Genomic DNA, 19,650 nt, shown 5'->3' with positions numbered 1-19,650 from the left:
GTCCTTTCATTTATGCATCTTCTATTTGCTGGTATGAAAATGAAAACCAGCACTCATATTTCTATGATGTGGAAAAATAGCTGTAAAAAAAACTTTAATAGTGGTGTAACTGTGAAACATATGTCTTTCCTGGTTGTTTCTAGGTGCAAATATTTATGGGGAATGGAAATCCTGAAATATTGTACTTGTTTTATCTTACCAAAAATACTTTGTGTTTGTATATCAAATAAACATTCTCCATAAAGTTTAATGATATTAAAATGATATTGCCATGCAGATAAAAGCTGAGACTCTTAAGACATATCAGCATAAATAGAAATTCAATAGTGAGGAATACATTTATTATCATTTCCCAAGGACTTTTTTTCCCATAGAATTATGATATCTGACAAATGGATGCAGGGAAAATATGCTAAATGTGTTCCCCTGTTGTTTACAGCTTGTCACAGACTAGTGCAATACAAAAAGAAGATGAATGCATCCTTCCAACTCCAGATTGTCTCTGCTCATAAAGCAAAGCTGTTCTCTCCCCATCTCAAGAATGACTGGTTTAGATCACTACAACAGATCAATGATGTTCTGGTTATTTGATGAGTTTATGGAAACAGAACAAGGAAGATGGAGTCCCACTCATGGATTTCCCTGCAAGGTGATTCCACAGTAGCCAAATCTGAAGAAGTACTGTTTATGTTTTCTATGGTGCCACTTTCCTTGTAGCCAAATTGCCCTTTTGGTTTTTCTGATTCAATTAATGCCACCCTTACATATTGCTACATACTAATAGACTTGTTGGTCCAAGAGTGAGGCACAGACCAGCATCTGTAGCATCCCCTGACGCATTTTAGAAATGTATACTCTTGGGCTCCACCTTAGACCTCCTGAATCAGAATCTGCATTTTAACAAGATCCCCAGGGGGTGTGTATGTTTATCCATGTTGGAGAGGCACTGTTGTGCATCAGATGATTTCAACCATGGCTGCACTTTGAAATCACCTGGGAGTTTCAAGAAAAATCCTGATGTTTGGGCTACACTGCAGAGCAATGAAATGAAAATCTCTGCAAGGTAGGACACTGCTTAAGAAGAATAAGCATTCGGGGCGCCTGGGTGGCACAGCGGTTAAGCGTCTGCCTTCCGCTCAGGGCGTGATCCCGGCGTTATGGGATCGAGCCCCACATCAGGCTCCTCCACTATGAGCCTGCTTCTTCCTCTCCCACTCCCCCTGCTTGTGTTCCCTCTCGCTGGCTGTCTCTATCTCTGTCAAATAAATAAATAAAATCTTTAAAAAAAAAAAAAAGAATAAGCATTCTTTAAGCTCTGTCACTGTCACCGTTTTCTACCGCATATATATTCGTAGATGCACCTCAGGAGCTATTATGGAAGTCAGTGGGGAAAATACTCCATAAGTGATTTTTTTAAACACCTACATTGAGGTATAATTGATATTAAAAATGGCATTATATATTTTACATATTAAAACCTTATCAGATATATGGTTTGCAAATATTTTCTCCCACTCTGTAGATTGACTTTTTCACTTTGTTGTTTTCTGTGCAGAAGCTTTTAGTTTGATGCAGTTTCACTTGCCTGTGTTTTGGTGTCATAACCAAAATGTCATTGCTAAGACCAATGTCAAAAATTTTTCCTCTATGTTTTCTTCTAGGAGTTTTACAGTTTCAGGTGTTATGTTTAAGTCTAATCCATTTTGAGTTGATTTTTGTGTATGGTGTAAGATAAGGATCCAATTTCTTTCTTTTGCATGTGAGTATCCAGTTTTCCCAATACCATTTGTTCAAGAGGCTATCCTTTCTCCACTGTATATTCTTGGCACTCTTATCAAAAATCAGTAGACCATTTATGCATGAGTTTATTTCTGGATTCTCTATTCTGGTCCTCTGGTCTATATGTCTTTCTTTATACTATACTGTTTTAAGTACTATAGCTTTGTAATATATTTTAAAATCAGGATATACGATACCTGTGTGATCTGTCTAGCTTTGTTACTCTTTATCAAGATGATTTTGGCTATTCTGGGACTTCTGTGGTTCAGAATAAATTTTAGGGTTTTTTTTTTTCTTTAAAACTGACTTTGGTCAGTCAGAAAAAGACAAATATTATATGATTTCACTCATGTGGAATTTAGAAAACAAAACAAAAAAAAGGGGGGGGGGAAGAAGAGACAGAGGCAAACCAAGAATGAGACTCTTTACTATAGAGAACAAACTGATGGTTGCCAGAGGGGAGGTGGGTGAGGGGATGGGTTAAATAGGTGATGGGGATTGAGTACCGCATGTTATATAGAAATGTAGAATCACTCTATTGCACACCTGAAACTAATATTACACTGTATGTTAATTAACTGGAATTTAAATAAAAGCTTTTAAAAAAGTACCTCTGGGATTTTGATGCAGATGGCATTGAAAATGTAGATTTCTTTAATATGGGCATTTTAGCAATATTAAATCTAATCTATGAACACAGATATCTTTTCATTTATTTGTGTCTTCTTTAATTTCTTTCATCAGTGTTTTGCTGTTTTCAGTGTACAAGTCTTTCATACTCTTGGTTAAGTTTATTCCTAAATATTTTATTCTTTTTGATGTGATTGTAAATGGGATTGTTTTATAATCTCCTTTTCAGGTGGTTTGTTGTTAGTGTATAGAAACACAACTGATTTTTATATGTTTATTTGTGTCCTGCAACTTTACTGAATTGATCTCTTAGTTCTAAGAATTTTTGTGTCTGTGTTGGAAATTTTAGGGTCTTCTGTATATAAGATCATATCATTTACAAACAGAGATAATTTTGCTTATTCCTTTCTACTTCAGATAACTTTTATTTATTTTTCTTGCCTCATTGCTCTGGTTAGGACTTTGAGTACTACAGTTGGCAAGAGTGGGCATCCTTATATTGTTCTTGATCTTAGATGAACAGCTTTCAGGTTTTTACTGTTAAGTACAATGTTAGCTCTGAGCTGGCCATATATGGTCTTTATTATGTTGAAGGACATTCCTTCTATACCTAATTTGTTGAGTTTTGATCATGAATAGATGTTGATTTTTATTGGATGCTCTTTCTGTATCTTTTGTGGTATTTTATCCTTCATTCTGTTAATGTGGTATATCACAGTATTTGATCTGCTATTGTTGAAACATCCTTGCATCCCAGGAATAAATCTCATTTGATTGTGGTGTATGAGCCTTTTAATATATTGTTGAATTTGGTTTACTAGCATTTTATTGAGGATTTTTGCATGTATGTTCATCAGGGATCTGCAATTTTCTTTGCTTGTGACATCCTTGTATGGCCTTGGTATCTGGATAATGCTGGACTTGTAAAATGAGGTTAGAAGTATTCCCCCCTCTTCAGTATTTTGGAAAAGTTTGAGAATGGTTGGTGTTAATTATTCTTTAAATGCTTGGTAGATTCACCTGTGTAACTATCTGGTCTTGGGCTTTTCTTGTTGAGAAGATTTGATTATTGATTCCATCTCTACTAGTCATTGGCCTGTTCGGACTTTCTATTTCTTTATGATTCAGTCTTGGTAAGTCATATTTCTAGTAACGTATCCACTTCTAGATTATCCATTTTGTTGGCATATAATTATTCTTACTAGTTTTTCATGATCTTTCATATGTTTCTGGCATTAGTTACAATGTCTCCTTATTCATTTCTGATTTTATTTGAGTCTTTTTCCCCCTAAGTTTAGCTAAGAGTTTGTTAATCTTGTTCATCATTTGAAAAGAACAGCTCTTAATTTTATTTTTTTTCTGGTCTCTATGTTATTTCTGCTCTAATCTTTATTATTCCTTATGCTAACTTTGGGATTGGTTTGTTTTCCTTTTTCTAGTTCCTTGAGATGTAAAGTTAGGTTGTTTATTTGAAATCTTCCTCCTTTTTAAATACAGACATTTATTGCTATAAACTTTTGTCTTGCTACTGCTTTTGCTGTATCCCATTAGTTTTGATATATTGGGTTTTCATTTTTATTTGTCTCAAGATACTTTCTGATTTCCCCTTTGATTTCTTCTTTGGTACCCCACCCCCCTTTTTCCAGGATAGTGTTGTATAATTTCCACATATTTCTGAATTTGCCAGTTATTCTCCTGTTATTGATTTTTAGCTTCATACCATTGTGGTCAGAAAAGATATGTGGTGCAATTTCAATCTTAAATTTGTTAAGTTTTGTTCTGTGGCCTTGTATGGGATCTACCCTGAAGAATGTTTTGTATGTGCTTGAGAAGAATGTGTATTCTACTGCCATTGGGTGGAATATTCTGTATATGTCGGTTAGGTCCAATTGGGGTATGGTATTGTTCAAGACTGCTGTTGCCTTACTGATTTTCTTTCTGAATGCTTTATTCATTGCTGAAAGTGGGGTATTGTAGTCTCCTACTATTATTGTATTGCTGTTTCTCTCTTCAGTTCTATTAATGTTTGCTTTATATATTTGAATGTTCTGCTGTTGGATGTAAATGTAATTATTACATCTTCTTGGTGAATTGATCCTTTTGTCATTATGTAATGTCCTTCTTTGGTTTTTGTGACCATTTTTGACTGAAGGTCTATTTTGTCTGTTATAAATCTAGCCACACCTGCTCTCTTTTGTTTACTATTTGCATGGAGCACCTTTTCCATCTCTTTATTTTCAGCCTACATGTATCTCTAAATCTAAAGTGAGTCTCTTATTCAGCATGTAGTTGGGTCTTATATTTTATCCATTCAGCCACTGCATATCTTTTCGGTGAGAAGTTTAATCAATTTATGTTTAAAGCAAATATTGATAGGGAAGGACTTAAAATTGCCATTTTCTGTCTGTCTTATAGTTCTTTTGTTTCTCTTTTGTTCTTTCTGTCTTCCTTTGTGTTTGGTTGACTTTTTAGTGATGTTCTTTGATTTCTTTATCTTTTGTGTGGCTTCTATAGGCACTTTCTTTGTGATTACTATGAGGCTTCCATACAATATCTTATAGTTTTAACAGTTTATTTTAAGCTGATAAAAACTTAACCTCAACCATATACAAAAACTCTACACTTTTATTTCTCCCCCCCAACTCATGCTTGTTACTGATAGTGTTAACTATCGTTAACATAAAAGGAAAATACAGAATTTCATCATTGAGAGCTTAGGCTTTGGAGGGAGAAAGATTTAGTTGTGTTGGTTAGAACTTTTTGGTTGCAAGTAACAGAAAGTAACAGATGCCAATTCAAGTTAGCAGGTATCTGCATCCAGATACTCAAATAATATTATCAGTGACCTCTTTTTCCCTCTCAACTTTTTTTCCTTCTATTCTGACTTCATTTGCAGGCATACTCTCTTCATTTCCCAGCTCTAGGCATATGTTGTATATACAATTAGTGAGCCCAGAGAAGAGAGAATGCTTCTTTGTTTAGAGTATTCTGACTGGCCTGACCTGAGCTGTGTGTCTGTGGTAGGTAGAATTTTAAGATGGTTCTGAAAATTTCCAGCCCTTAATGTGCAAAATACTCTTTTGCAGTTATTCTGTAATAACTGTTTAGATATTACCGTGAAGGGATTTCACAGATATAACTAAGCTCCCCAAATCAGTTGATGTTAAGAGAGGGAGACTGTCTGGGTGGGCCTGATCTAATCACACAAATTCTTTAAATCCAGGCCTTGAGCTCAGCGATGGTGATGTCAGAGATTTGAAGTGTAAGAAGCATTCAACACACTTTTTCCTACTTAAAGATGAGGGGGGTCACGTGGCAAGGAAGGTGGGTAGCCTCTCGGATCTAAGAGTGGCCCCAGGCTAACAGCTAGCAAGGAACAGGGCCCTTGATCTACAATGGCAAGGCATTAAATTCTGCCAGTGACACGAATGATTCTAGAAGTGGACTCCCCCCACCCCAGCAAGATCCTTAAGATGAGAACTTAGCCTGGCCGATACCCCGATTTTAGCTTTGTAAACTCTGAGCCGAGACTGTAGCCATGCTGTGTCTAGGCTTTTGACCTACAGAACTGTGAATGTTGTTTTAAGCTTCTAAGTTTGTAATAGTTTGTTATACAGTAATAGAAGACTAATATAATTCCCATCCTTGAATCAACCGTCATGGCCAGGAGGATGGGATTCTTTAGCTGGCTAGCCAGAGAGTCACATGTCTAATCCTATATTGGGAGAGGCTAGGACTGAAAGTCCCTAGGGGAGAAGGAAGGTAGTCAAACAAAAAGTAATTCTGGGTGAATTACTTAACCTTGTTGTGTTTTGGTTTCCTTATCTATATAATGGGGACATTAAAGAATACCTACCTTTTATAGTTCTTGGGTTGCTTAAATAACATAATGCATGTCAAGTGCTTAGTGTAGTGCCTGGCACATAGTCTGAGTTCAATAAATGTTAGCTATTATTATTATTAATGAAACCAGTTCAGGCACACTTGGCAACATCAGCTACAAGAATAAGAGTTGGAGAGAAGGATGAGTTGCCAGCTGCTCTCTAGGTCTACCCAAAGCCTAGAAGGATAGTAATACCTTCCAGGACACGATAGTGTCCTGCCATTATGTTAAGGTTCATCTCTTTTTATCTAGTATTTTGGCTGGGGTTTGGTGGTAGAGAATGAAGAATGAGCTGCAGGGGCTCACAAAAACCAAAGATAAAAAGAGCTACATGACTAAAAGTCCAGAAAATAATGGCATTCAAAGAGTTATGGTTTCTTATAAAGAAATATTTTTTGGGGGGATTCAGTGTTTCCATGAGTCCCATAATCACTTTTGGAGGGCAAAATGTAATAAGAATTACATGGGCCAAAGAAGAAGAATGCTATGTGGACATTCTCTACAGGAGAGTACGTTTTTAATTTAAAACATCAGCATATGCTTGTTCTCTATGAAAGCCCATTGCAAAGAATCCTGGCTAAAAAAAAAAAAAAAAAAAAAAGAATCCTAGTTACCACTAATTGATACCTTAGATCTCAGTAGGAACCTGCAGCTGTTAACTGCTCACTGATGCACTAAAGCTTCCTAAGTTTCTCACAAAGGTTCCGAGTCACTGTAAAATATTTTCTGGAAGTTCATGGATTAGTGAAGTTGTTACCTGGGGAGGTGCTATGCGGCCTGAGTTAATGTTGTAATACGAAGTCTCTCTGGGAAGAGCACACTTGGTGGGGTTGTGAGTTCTGAGACTAAGTGCTCAGCTGGGAAGTACAGGGAATGTTCGTGTAGACACAGCAGAAGAAAGGCTTCAGATTTTATGGAATCTGAAGCTTATAACATTTGGGGAGGTCCTCTGTAGGAGACAGATTTTAACTAATTACAGTAAAAAGAATTGCACTTCTGCAAATTTTACAAAACCATATGACATGTGAGATGATACAAGAGGGCCACCCAGAGCTCTGGAAATATTACATGCACATGTAGTAAGGATTCCTTGGATGTAGGGTAAAGCCATCTCTGCCCGGCAGTAAGATTCAATAACCAACTTTTGTTCAGACAGCATGATCTGGAATTAGGGTCCTGCAGCCTGTTTTCACTCAGACCTTTGGCTCACTGAGTGGTCTCAGCAAATTCACTTGCTCACTTACAAACTTAGTGTTTCGGTTTGTCCTGGAAAACATGGATTTTTTTTTTCTTCTGTGAGTGTGGCTGTGGCAATAACTATATTTAAGGTAATATCTTTCCTTGGGAAGAAATACACCATATGACTACATTTTTCATCCTAAATTCATCTTTTGAGTGACCTCAGACTCAGTGGAGCAAAGGCTCAAATTTAAAGTCATCTTTTCATGTCTTTACATATCCATCAATATAACAATGGAAGACAGAAAAGCCTTTGTTTCAGAAACCTGTAAATTCTCCATAAAACCTATTTAATAAAAATTGTGTATTGTTATAGAGACTGAAGTGCTATCAGATAGCAGTTTAGCAAGAACAGAAAGTAAAAAAACAAAGCTTTAAAGCAAGTATTTCTAGGGTTACTTCAATACAAATTTAATGAAATGGAGGTATAGAAGTGTCTTGGTTTAAGCAAAAGTGAAACATAATGAACCAATGGAGACACCAGGTTTGTTTAGACCAAACAAGAGATCTACAGAATTCTTATGTTCTGCTCTCCCAAGGCAAGTATCCCAAATGCTGCTTTTGGGTTTTGAGGAAATATGATCACTTTTTGAGTTTTATGTCAACATACCTCATTAGATCAGAGAGAACAGAATGAACACCTCTCACGCTGTTTGAGACAGACCTGTTTCCCTCTTCCTCTAAATTCCCATGACCTAATCTGTCATGGGAATTTAGACTTTTTAAAATGCAAAACCAAGCTATCTTGGCTTTCACTTTTTGCCATAGCTGGGGGACTTGGGTGTAACCCCAGCAGAACATCCCAAGACAAGATTTGAGAGCAAGCAGGGAGTGGCCAAGTGGGACAGGGAAGCCAACACAGGGTGCGTCAGCAGTCAGGTGACCCACGTTTGGGATATGGTGCACCGTAGAGCTGTCCCACTTGGGGACACAATGCTGGTAATAATCTAACTTCTTGTGTCACTAGCTGAGAACTGGGGCGTTCACTCCCTAGCACCTCCCTCCTTACCCACGCAAGCTCAGCTCTCCCTTGGGCAGGTGGAGAGGCTCAGGTGCTTGCTGTAGGAAGCCGCGGGCAGGTGTGGGAACCCTGACTGACCAAGGGGTAAAGGAAGGCACCAATAGCTTCTGCCCTATTAGGAAATCAGTCTCAGTGCTGGAAGGAAATTTTGAGTTCGCCCTACAGAATCCGGTTTCTGTAATTGCAAGATAAGGGTTGTAGACTAACTTCTACTCATTTTTGTCTCTAACTTTTAAATTCTTTCCTTGGCTGTAGATCTTTCATGTACGTATGATCCTGTACAAAGTCATGTTTTGAATTTGAGGGTCGAAGTGTATTTGCTAGAAGCACAGGAGGAGTACCAAGAGGCTTACAGATACTTCGGAAATGAACAAATTCAAATGTTTTCACTGTATCCCAGCATTAGCACGGGGGCTTTCTTATGTGTGCTAATAAGTGTGACCTGAGGTGTCTGAATCAAAATAACTGCTCTTTTGAGGTGTTAGAGAAGAAAATCCATACTGAGTAAAATCAAGTAGGGAACTTAGTATTTAACTTGAACCTGGGTTTAAAAGTGGTCACAATTCAGGCAATTGTTGAAGTTAAACAAAGTAAAGGGTTAGATATTTGAAAATAACAAGAGAGTGATTTTCTGTATTTCTCTCCGAGCTCTTCTTCCATAAAAAGAACTGGGGAATCAGACAACAGTGTGCTTTCCCTCAGCGACCACGTTGAACTTTAAACTTGCCGGGTTCCAGTTCTGTTGTGTCTGCTGTTGATCGATGGGGACAGGAGGATTTATGAAGCTGGGCTGTGAGCAGCACCGGCCAGAGATGAGACAAAAATCCCTCTGTGACTCACTTTGGGAGCCACCCTTCCGGAGCCAGGAATATCCTCCAGCAAATAGCAAGGCAGGGGGTCCGTAAGGCCTGCAGAGCTACGGTCTCTGCCCATCCTGCGAAGGGTGGGGACCCCGCCGCCGGGGTGGGGGGGAGGGCGGCTCTGAAGGTTGAAGATCTGTCCCCAGTCCGTAAGCAATCCTAGCCTTCCCGCACGACAGACACCCGCAGCCTTCCTTTGCCTTGCACAGAGGGAATAGGGGATTATTCTAAACTCAGGAGGCTGATGGGAGGAGGGGCGGGGGGTTGGAGCTCGCGGCAACTTTCGGGGAATTTCCAGTGATCTGAACTTTGAAATTTCCTAATGCTACTGAACAGATGTGACTATGTTTGCTGATATATTTTATTTAATTTTAATTTTTTTTTTTTTTTTTGAGAGAGACTGACAGCATGAGTGGGGGGAGAGGCAGGTGGAAAGGGATATCAAGCAGCGCAGAGCCCTAGGTGGGCTCACTCTCCGGACCCTGAGATCATGCCCCGGGCAGAAATCAAGAGTCCATGGCTTGACTGACTGAGCCACCCTAGGGCCCCTTGCTGATTATTTTAAATGCCTTTAAGGACTAGATGGAAAAGCTCTTTTCCATTGAGCAATTACCCTAAAATGGTAGAGATCCTTACACTTCAATCCCTTTATGAATCATCTGGTGAATTTGTTAACATGCAGATTTCTGGGCCCTTAATAGGTCCCATCTGGGGCCCAGAAATCTGCATGTTAATAGTTCCTAGGTAGATTTTGAGATGGGTGGTCGAGGACTGCACCTTGAGAAATACCTTGTCCTGTTAACAAAGGCGGGGGCGCAAGGGTGGGGAGGATACCTGTCTTCTCACTTTTGTGTAGAGAGCCACAGCTGGAAGTAAACAAATTCTTGGATTTATTTTGGCTAATGTGGGGGAAAACACACCCTCTCCCAATTCCTGTTGGAATGTATCTAGTTAAAAACTATATATTTGATATTGTGCATATATCTAGTTTAAAAAAGCTAGGAGACTTTTCTTAAGCCTATGTACAAATTTAACTCAAGCAAGTAAAGAAAGAGAACCCCAAATTTGCTCAGATAATAGATAATCTGAGCCTGTTCTGTCACAAACAAGGTTTTGAGATCTAGAAAACAGCAGCAGCCTAATGCTGGGGAGGATTCCGATGGGAAGCCACCAGGATGAGGGATGGAGAGAGGAGGACCCTGAGGGCAGGCAGTGGTTCAGATCAGAGGACTAAGCTGTGTGTCTTCCATTCTGATCTGTTCTCTTCGCCCTGCTGCTGCCCTGGTTCTCAGGCTGAACGGTTCCTCCTTCCGCAAGGAAACAACACTTCTCAGCACAGACAGACGAGGTGTGACTCCCAGCGTGGTTGTGTCAATGTCACAGCTTCTGCGTTTGTTACACCTCGCCCTGAACTGATCAATCTGGAAAGTTAGTCGCTGTTTTCATGGCAGATACTCATGTCTGTGTGGAGCCATATTGTTTTCACCTGTTATTTCTCTAGGCTTGTCCTCCTGTCAGCTATTACCGGGATCGTGTACTACGTAAGTGTCATCTGCACATTCTCAAACTCTTTGGAGTGACAAGGCTCAATATTTAATTACTTGAACCTATATCATAGGCCCTAAGCCCCTTTCACATGTAACCAGAAAATTTGGAGAGACCCTTTGGAATATTTTTGACTGGTTTAGGCTTTTTAAAAATTTTATCCTCTTTTAGGTATTTTGTTTTTTATGTAGGTCTATTTATTAGACTTCTGTCTATCTGCTTTACACTGTGGGAGTTCATTGTAAATGGGATTTTTCTTTCGGTTATATTTTATTTATTTTATTTTTAATTGAAGTATAGTGGACATATATTACAGTAGTTTTAGGTGTACGACATAGTGATTCAACAAGTGTATATATTACCAAAAGCTCACTATAAGTGTAATTACAATGTCACCATACAAAGTTATTATAATATTACTGACTACATTCCCTAAGCTGTACTTTCAGCTCCATGATTTATTTATTTAATAATTGCAAGTTTGTACCTCTTAATCCCCTTTACCTATTTCATCTCTTCCCTACCTCCTCTCCCTTCTGGTGGTTTAGGTCCTTTGGAAATCTAAGGTAAAGATTTCTTTGTTAGATTAAAAGGATGGTTCTATGCCAGCCATTTCCTAACCTGCAAGAACGCGGACCACGTTGCCTGCTGGCTGGTTGTACTGAAGTGCAAACAGAATGTTGTGGTTGTGAGAAGCTAGCCTCTGTTGCCTGAGAGTAAGGACTGTGCTGAGTTATCTTTATATGCCCAGTGTCCAGCACAGTGCCGGCTCTTACTCAATTCTAATTAAGTCGTACTCGAATTCAGTTAATTGTGGAATGAATCAAATATACTTGGCAAGCCCTGATGATTACATCAAGAGTAGTAATTTACCAGATGAGAGAGTTAGGCAAATGGGGCAAATAACTGGCATGTATGTCATTGCTCTTTATTCTTGATCACTTGGCAAGACATTGCTAATGTATTATAATACCTTTTCTTTTCTTTCTTTCTTTTTAAGATTTTATTTATTTATTTGACAGAGAAAGAGAGGGAGCACAAGTAGGCAGAGCGGTAGAAAGAGGGAGAAGAAGCAGGCTCCCTGCTGAGCAGAGAGCCTGATGCAAGGCTGTCTCCCAGGACCCCAGGACCTTGGGACCGTGACCTGAGCTGAAGGCAGATGCTCAGCTGACTGAGCCACCCAGGCGCTCCTATAATACCTTTTCTTGTTGGACCTGGATGCTTCCTCTTGATTATTTTAAACACAGTGCTCCAGCAGAACCACTACCAGTCATCAGAATGGGGTTGGGGGGGTGGTTAAGGAAAACAGCAGGAAGATATTTTTTGGTGAGTTCAGTACTAAGGCTTAAATAAATTAATACTTTCTACTGCTAAGAAGGTAACAATTCCATAGAGATTGCTGGCAGACTTTATCTTCCATGGCCACTTATATTAATTGCTGGTGGCTGTCTCTAGCCCTGTTTTAGACTTTTGAAGTTTCAGGTAAGTGTCTTAAGAATCCACTAATGATTTTTGTCCCGGGCAAGTGAAAGACAAGTGGTGTCACTCTGCTTGTCGACATTTTCCATCCTACCCAGCAATATTTTTAGTGCATGGGCTATCCTGGGTACAAGCAGGGCAATGGGAATAATGGAGCAGGAAAGAAGAGAGAGTAGCTGAGACAAAGCAGAGCGAGGGAGAGGGGAGAGGCTCTGTGGGAGAGACTTGAGAGACGGCTATGCATTGGGAAGTGTGACAGTATGTCACTACTGGGGACTTCAGGAACCGTGTTGTCATTTCAGTGCCATAGGCTGCCTGTCCCTGCACTGAACTGTCATGGGTCTAAATTGCCATTCTGTGCAGCAACTGCCACATTCAGATGAGAGTTATATTGTAGCAATAGAATTGAAGAGAGAAGGAGAACGAGGGAACTCGGGGGAAATAGTTTTAGTGTTTCAACACCCCGCCCCTCTCTGCCCTGCCATCCTCATCCCAGCATGGCTATGGGGATTAGGCACAACGATCTTCTGACTACAAGATTTCATTATTTATTCATCCATACTGTGGAAGGCTCTGTGCAAGTTATTGGGACTTATTCAGAGATGAGTAAGACCTGTGGTCCACCTTCGGGGGGGAGGGTGTCCTAGTCTGCTGGTAATAAGAGATCCATCAAACAACAGCACCCACTAAAAATGTGAGAAGCATCATGATGTATGTATGAACAAAAGCTATTAATTCTGCCTAAGGGGGTTGGGGAATTTCAGCTGTGAAAAATATTTAATAATACTGTACCTTAGGAGATATTTATTTTGATGGATTGTTAGTAAGATAAATAACTTGCTGTTGAAAGGGAGATTCTAACCTGCTACGGAATTGCAAAGTAGATACAGCGTACCCTCCTTGTATTGATGGATTTATTAGGAAGAGCCAGTAACACTTGAGAGTGTCTTTCCTCTTAAAGATAATGTATGATACATGTGCATTAAATTTAATGAAGCAAACCAAAAGACGTGGATAAATTTGCTGGTCGGTAAAAGACAAAGTGCTTTTTCTACAAAAGCCAATCTAAATGTTTGCTGATCAGAGTTGAATTTCTTAGTGAAAAAGGCTTATGGCAGAAAATGACCCCAAAATACTTGTGTTTAGTATCAGTACTCTAGTGATTCCTTAAGGCAAGAAGTGCAAAATAATCTAGTCTTATTTATGTGAGGCCATCTGATCAGTTTGGGACTGGTAGGTGTCAGTGTTTGCAGGCCTAATTGCTCGTTCGACCATCCACTGGAGTCAGGAGCACAGACAAAGGGAATCTATTCTGTAAGAATGTGCTTGTATTGCAGACCTAGTGCCCATTGGGGATTTTCATTAAGTGGACTTTGCAGCGGGCGGTTCAGCTTCATATGCCCAGTGGTTGCTCTATTGATCTTCTCAGGGGGGTGGCAGGCGTTTCACGGTTTAGGATTGCCCGCAACATTGGGAAGGAGTGTTTAATTTTAGCACTGTTCCCTAGATCCATTCTCTTACTTGCTATGAAGTTAGACCATCAGTCCCCAAGGAGCTTACGATAATTAAAGGGCAAGGTTCAAGAGAACACTCTTCTTGTTTCACCAAAAACCTTTTATATGAAATAATAGCCCAGAGTATATGGATAAACAGTCCAATAAAGACTGTGGGTAATTTCAGTTTCTATGGTGAGAAGTGGAAGTAGTCTTTTGGGAAGAAAAACTGAAAAGGAGATCGTTGTGTAGATGTCATTCTCAGTAGGTTCTTTAGACATGGCACTAGCTATTACTCAAAATAGGAAGTATTGGGTTGGTTGAAATCCATTACAGATTTAATTGGGAGTCAGATGTATACAAGAAATTGTGTGGGCTGACAATATAAACATTACAAAAAGGTCAAAAGGCCTTCAAATCTGAGAAATTCAGACCATTCCGGGACTGACAAAACAGATTTGAATCTATAAAGCGATTTGGAGTCAATTTGGGGTGATTTTGTTTCTTAACCCTTCTGATAAAAAAAGAAAAATTTTCTTCTGAGATTAAGCTGTCAGATATGATGTCTCTTTCTCTTTGTATATGATTATTTACTATTCATCAGCCTGTATGTTTTTAAACTCACCCCCAAATATGAGCAAATGTAGCATATATTTCTCTTGAGAGATGGACAGAGCAAAATAAACTATTCTCTTTCCTTTTTCTCTTCCTTGAATTTCTAACAAGACAGATTAAAAATATTTTTTTTCAGTCTAAATGAATCCACCTACACTGTAGGGTTTTCATGTCAGAGATAGAAGGATTGTCAATAAAACTCTGTATGATTTAGTCTGCAATAGAATAATCCCATCTTTGACACAGTAAAATACTTTATTTTTGGAATGGACTTGGAATTTGGGGCATTAGGAGTTATGGTACTTATATTGTAATAATAGTCATACTGGGATAAAGTTGATTGCATAATTCCAATATGCTAATGCATTTAGACAGATAAAATTAGAAAGTAATTTTATGATAAAAAATGATCACTTTTGGCTTAATGATTATGATGATATTTCAAACGAGCAATCTATAGGCCAAATCTAACCTATAGACTCAAAAACAGATTTATACAAAAAATTCCAAAGGCATCTTTTGGTTGTATGGGGAAAGGCAGATCTCTCTTCTACCATTGTCCCCAGCTGAGAAACTGTAACCAATTTCTTATGTATCCTTCCAGAGATAGTTTGTGCCCATGTGTATATAAGCAAATGTGTGTGTCCATTCCCAAACCCTAAACCCCAACTTTATACCACTGTTCTACACCACTTTTTTCTTCCTCCCTCCTTCCCCACCCTCCGTTCTTTCCTCCCTTCCCTTTCTTACCATTATTTCTTGGGGATCATTCCATTTCAGTACATTCATTTCAGTACGTTATTATTCATTCTGATTCTAATGTATGGATGTACCAAAATTTGTTTAACTATTTCCCTGTTAATGTGTCCATTTTGGTTGTTTGCAAATGTTTGCTAGTTCTCTGTGACTATGAGTACCTTTGTACAAGCACCATATCAGATATGTGACTGTATATCTATCCATAGGATACATTTGTGGAAGTGAAGTTATAGTTAAAAAGCCCTCCATGGTGGTTGAATGCATCTGGCCTCCCAGCAGCGCTGCATGAGAACGCCTTTTCCCTCCCCCTTGCCAGCCCAGGGTCCTACCTCGCTCTTTGATCTTTGCCAACACAAGTGGAAAATATCATTTCAGTGTTTAGCATGTTTTCATATGTTCAGGAGCCATTTTTACTTCCTCCTCTGTGAACTGTTCATAGTCTTTTACAATTCAGTTGTTGGTCTTTTACATACTGAGTTGTATGGACTCCTTTTAATTTAGCAATATGAGCAGTTAGGATGTGTGTGTAAATAGGTTGTGGTTCTTTTTCTTCTTTTTTTTATTTACTTTTTTTCTTTGTATTTTGCCTTTGCCATGTGGAAATTTGTACTTTGTGTATGTTTTTTAAATTATCGGTCTTTTATTTTGTGACTTTTGGATTTCGTGTCAAACTTAGAACATCATGAGTTATAGAAAAATACTTCTCCCATGACATTTCATCAGGTATTTTTATGTTTAATTTTTTACTTTTAACATTTTAATCCATCTAGAAATGATCCTGGTTCAAGGTGTGGTTATTTTCCCCATAGAGCTATGAATTTTTCCCAGCACCATTGCCCTTTGACTCACTTATTGGAATGTCACCTTTGTGACATCCTAAATCACCTGATGAATTTGGGTCTATTTCTAAACTTATAGCTCTATATGTTCATATAGCAGAACACTGTTTTAATTATTGAGACTTCAGAATTTTATAAAAATTTAGTGATACTAGCTCCTCTTATTGCTCTCCATTGTCAAAGTTTTGTGAATATTATTTTTTTCTACATGGATTTTAAAATTCACTTGTTTGGTTCAGATGTAAATTGGTGTTCTTATTGGGATATCATTAAATATTTAATTACCTTAGCGAATATTGATCTCCTTGTAATATCAAGTCATCCTAAGAAAATGGTATGTCTTTCCATTTGTTCATGCCATTTTTTGTTTTATTCAGTGGCATTTTAAACTTTTCTTCTTAATGTTCTTGTACATTTCTTGATAATTTTATTCCTTGAATGTGATATGTAGGGTCATTTCCTCTATTATATCTTTTATCTGTTATGTTTGTTTGTGTGTGAAATTTTTTCTTCTCTGTTTTTTTCTTGATAATGTTACTTAATTATTCATCCTTCCTCTTCCTTCATAAAAAGTTTTTGTATCTACTTATAAGTTCTACTGTATCTGTTTCTAATGTATTACTTACTATTATATTGTCTTTATTAATCCCCTTCGTATGTTTCCCTTCTGTTAATTTTGCTGATCCATACATAACATTTAATGTCGGGTGCTTGTGTCATTAGTCTTTATTCTTCATTATTCAAATAGGCATTTGAAGCTGTCAGTTTTTCTTTTAGCACTGTATTAGCTATATCTTATTCATCCTGATATGTTGCAGTATCATAAAACATTGTTTTCCAGAAATTTGGAATTTGGCTTTTTGGTTACTATTTGACTCGAGTGGTTTAAGGGAGGGTTTTACTGTTTCTAGATGGAGTTGTGATTTCTACTTTTCCCAGTTTACAAGGTTATCTTTGTGGTATAATATGTTGTTAATTTTTGTGAATGTTAGTTTATATGAAATTCAGGTACAGTCTCAGTTTTCCGGGGTGCAGAATTTCATATTTATGAGTTAGGTCTCTATTGTTAATCTTCATTTTATCCTTCTATAACTTTACTTATTTTTTCCACTATGCTATTTGTCAGTAGCCTGAGAGAGATGACTTCAAATCTTTAACTTCTAATGTGTTTCTCAGTATTTTTCTTTGGATTTCCTATAATTTCTTCTGTATTCATGATACTGTTGTTCTTTGGTGCAGAAATATCTGTAGCCGTTGTTTTCATTGTCGATTTTACATAGTGTCATTACAAGTAGATTTATTTGTCTTGCTTAATGCTTTTTGCTCTGGATTCCACTCTGCCAGTTAAAATCATAAGCCCTGCTTCCTTTTTATTTGCTTTTGCTTGTTAAAATGCTATCTCTTTATTTTAACCTTCTGAATCACTTTTACTTTTCATCTATATAGAATTGGGTTTTGATATATGATTCAGTTTTTGTCTTTCAATTAGTGTGGGCTATTTAGATTTCTTGATACGACCTGTACATTTGGTCTGGATTCTGTCATATTAGTTCATGCTATCTTTTCTACTTTGAAGAGTCTTACTTTGTGGTCTGTTTTCATTCAGTTTGCCTCTGTAGTTTTTCTGATATTAAGAAGTTTGCATTTTTGTTCTAGTTACCTTTTAATTACACTTTTATATAATATCTGTGGTTCCTCCATGTTTTTAGATTGTACTCGTTAGTTTCCTACTATATGCAATACTGAAATTCACATGTTTCTTCTTCCTTCCCCTTCTCTTTTTTTACTTTATTAAGTTATTTCAATCAATACTACTAGCTTTTAAAGTATTTCCCTTTGAACAACTTAGTATGTTTAAATTTGTATTATTTGACTCTGTTACCTTTGACATCCTTTGATTTCCAGGTATTAAAGATGAGGGAAGCAGAAAACTTATCACCTTCTTTCACAATTGTCTCACGATTTTAGTTAGTTGTATCATATTAAAATATTCTTTCTTTGATTTATAGTGAAGTACATTTAATGTTCATCAGGCAACTCTTGCTTACTTTCCCCAGCTATATTTTGGTTGGATGAAACTTGTCATCCCATAGTTTTCTTAAGGAAGAATCATGGCAATATTCCCTGAATTTTTACATATTTTAAGTGGTTTGACTGAAGCTTTTATAAAAGTTGAAGGAAAGCTTGACTGGATATAAATTCCACAGCTCACAATTCTTTCTTTGATGGTCTTACAGGTATTGATTTACTGGGTTTTGGCATTGGATTCTATGGAAAAAGCTAGGTCAACTTTATTTTTTTTCTCTCTTCCTATCTATTGCTTGATATTTTTGCCTGGCTAGTACCAACATTTTGGGCTTATTTTTGAAATTCAATAAGTTTTCTAAGGTATGTCTCAATTTTGATCATTCTGGACTAATTATTTCTGGGTCAGTGTGTGCCCTTTTCCCCTAAAGGAAAAACTCATGAGATTAAACATGGTATATTTGTTATAAAACATATTACTTAAAATGTAAGTAACATTCTATAAATGCAAAATAAAAGCTTACATTTCCATTAGCACTACTCACTCAAATCTATTTTGTACTTGTTAATGTTGATATGAATGATGAATGGATAAATGTTTATAGGTCAAGTCTACCCAACAAAAGTTTGATGGCCACCTGTGGTAATGGTAGTTGATGCAAATCATTCCAGGTTTTTCTGTGCTTTATTTTGTCTCATCTTCAAGACAACCCTATGTGTATATTCTGTTATTATCCCTATTTTGTAGAGGAGAGACTGAGGCTTAGAAGATACAGGTAGGTTGCCCATGTTAGTGAAAAGTAGAGCCAGGATGTAAACCTAAAGCAACGGACTCATAACTACTAGATCACCCAATTGTCTAGCTGTTTAGATACCTCTCTTGATGCTGAGCAATTATTCAATCTATCATTGTATCCTTCTTATGAAAACCATGTATTTAAAGATTTTTGAGCTGTAGATCCAATTAGTTCTCAACCAGTGGTGATTTTGGTTTCAGGGGACAATTGTCTGAATGTCCTCAATATCTGAAATGTTTTTGATTGTTTTAACAGGGGCAAGAGGTGGTGGTAGAAGCTGAGTAGAGGCCAGGGATGCCATTTCACATTCCACAATGCATGGGACAGCCTTCACACAAAGAATGATCTAGCCCAAAATGTCGATAGAGCTGCTGTTGAGAAAATGTAACTTAGATGCTGATTTTCTTGAAGGAAAGTCCTCTTTCATACTTGTATAACTCTGTGTAATTTAATACAGTGTCATGACTGAGAAGATGCATAGAAATGTGACTATTAATTTAACAAAATAATATTTAGATATATTTTTTTAAATTCCAATACTCTTTAGCATTTCATTCCTTCAGTGTCAAAAATGACAAGCAACCAACTGTACCTTATTCAAGATTTGACCTGGTTTCTAAAAAATTGCTTCTTTTTCCTTTCCCTGACGTAGTTTTATACCAATATTTCAGGAATAGTTGTCTCAT

At 37.6% G+C, this 19,650-nt stretch overlaps 1 long non-coding RNA gene across 1 annotated transcript in view; it reads left to right on the top strand.

Annotated features, from left to right (window-relative positions):
* The window catches only part of LOC117797166, a 42,955-nt gene extending 41,812 nt beyond the window's left edge, over nt 1–1,143 (top strand). The window contains exon 4 of the long non-coding RNA XR_004622084.1: nt 440–1,143. This is a non-coding gene — a long non-coding RNA (uncharacterized LOC117797166). The remainder of the gene's footprint in view (nt 1–439) is intronic.
* Nucleotides 1,144–19,650: the final 18,507 nt, after the last annotated feature.

Source organism: Ailuropoda melanoleuca, chromosome 19, assembly GCF_002007445.2.
Source record: "Ailuropoda melanoleuca isolate Jingjing chromosome 19, ASM200744v2, whole genome shotgun sequence".
NCBI lineage: Eukaryota > Metazoa > Chordata > Mammalia > Carnivora > Ursidae > Ailuropoda > Ailuropoda melanoleuca.
This window is presented reverse-complemented; position numbering and strand designations above follow the sequence as displayed.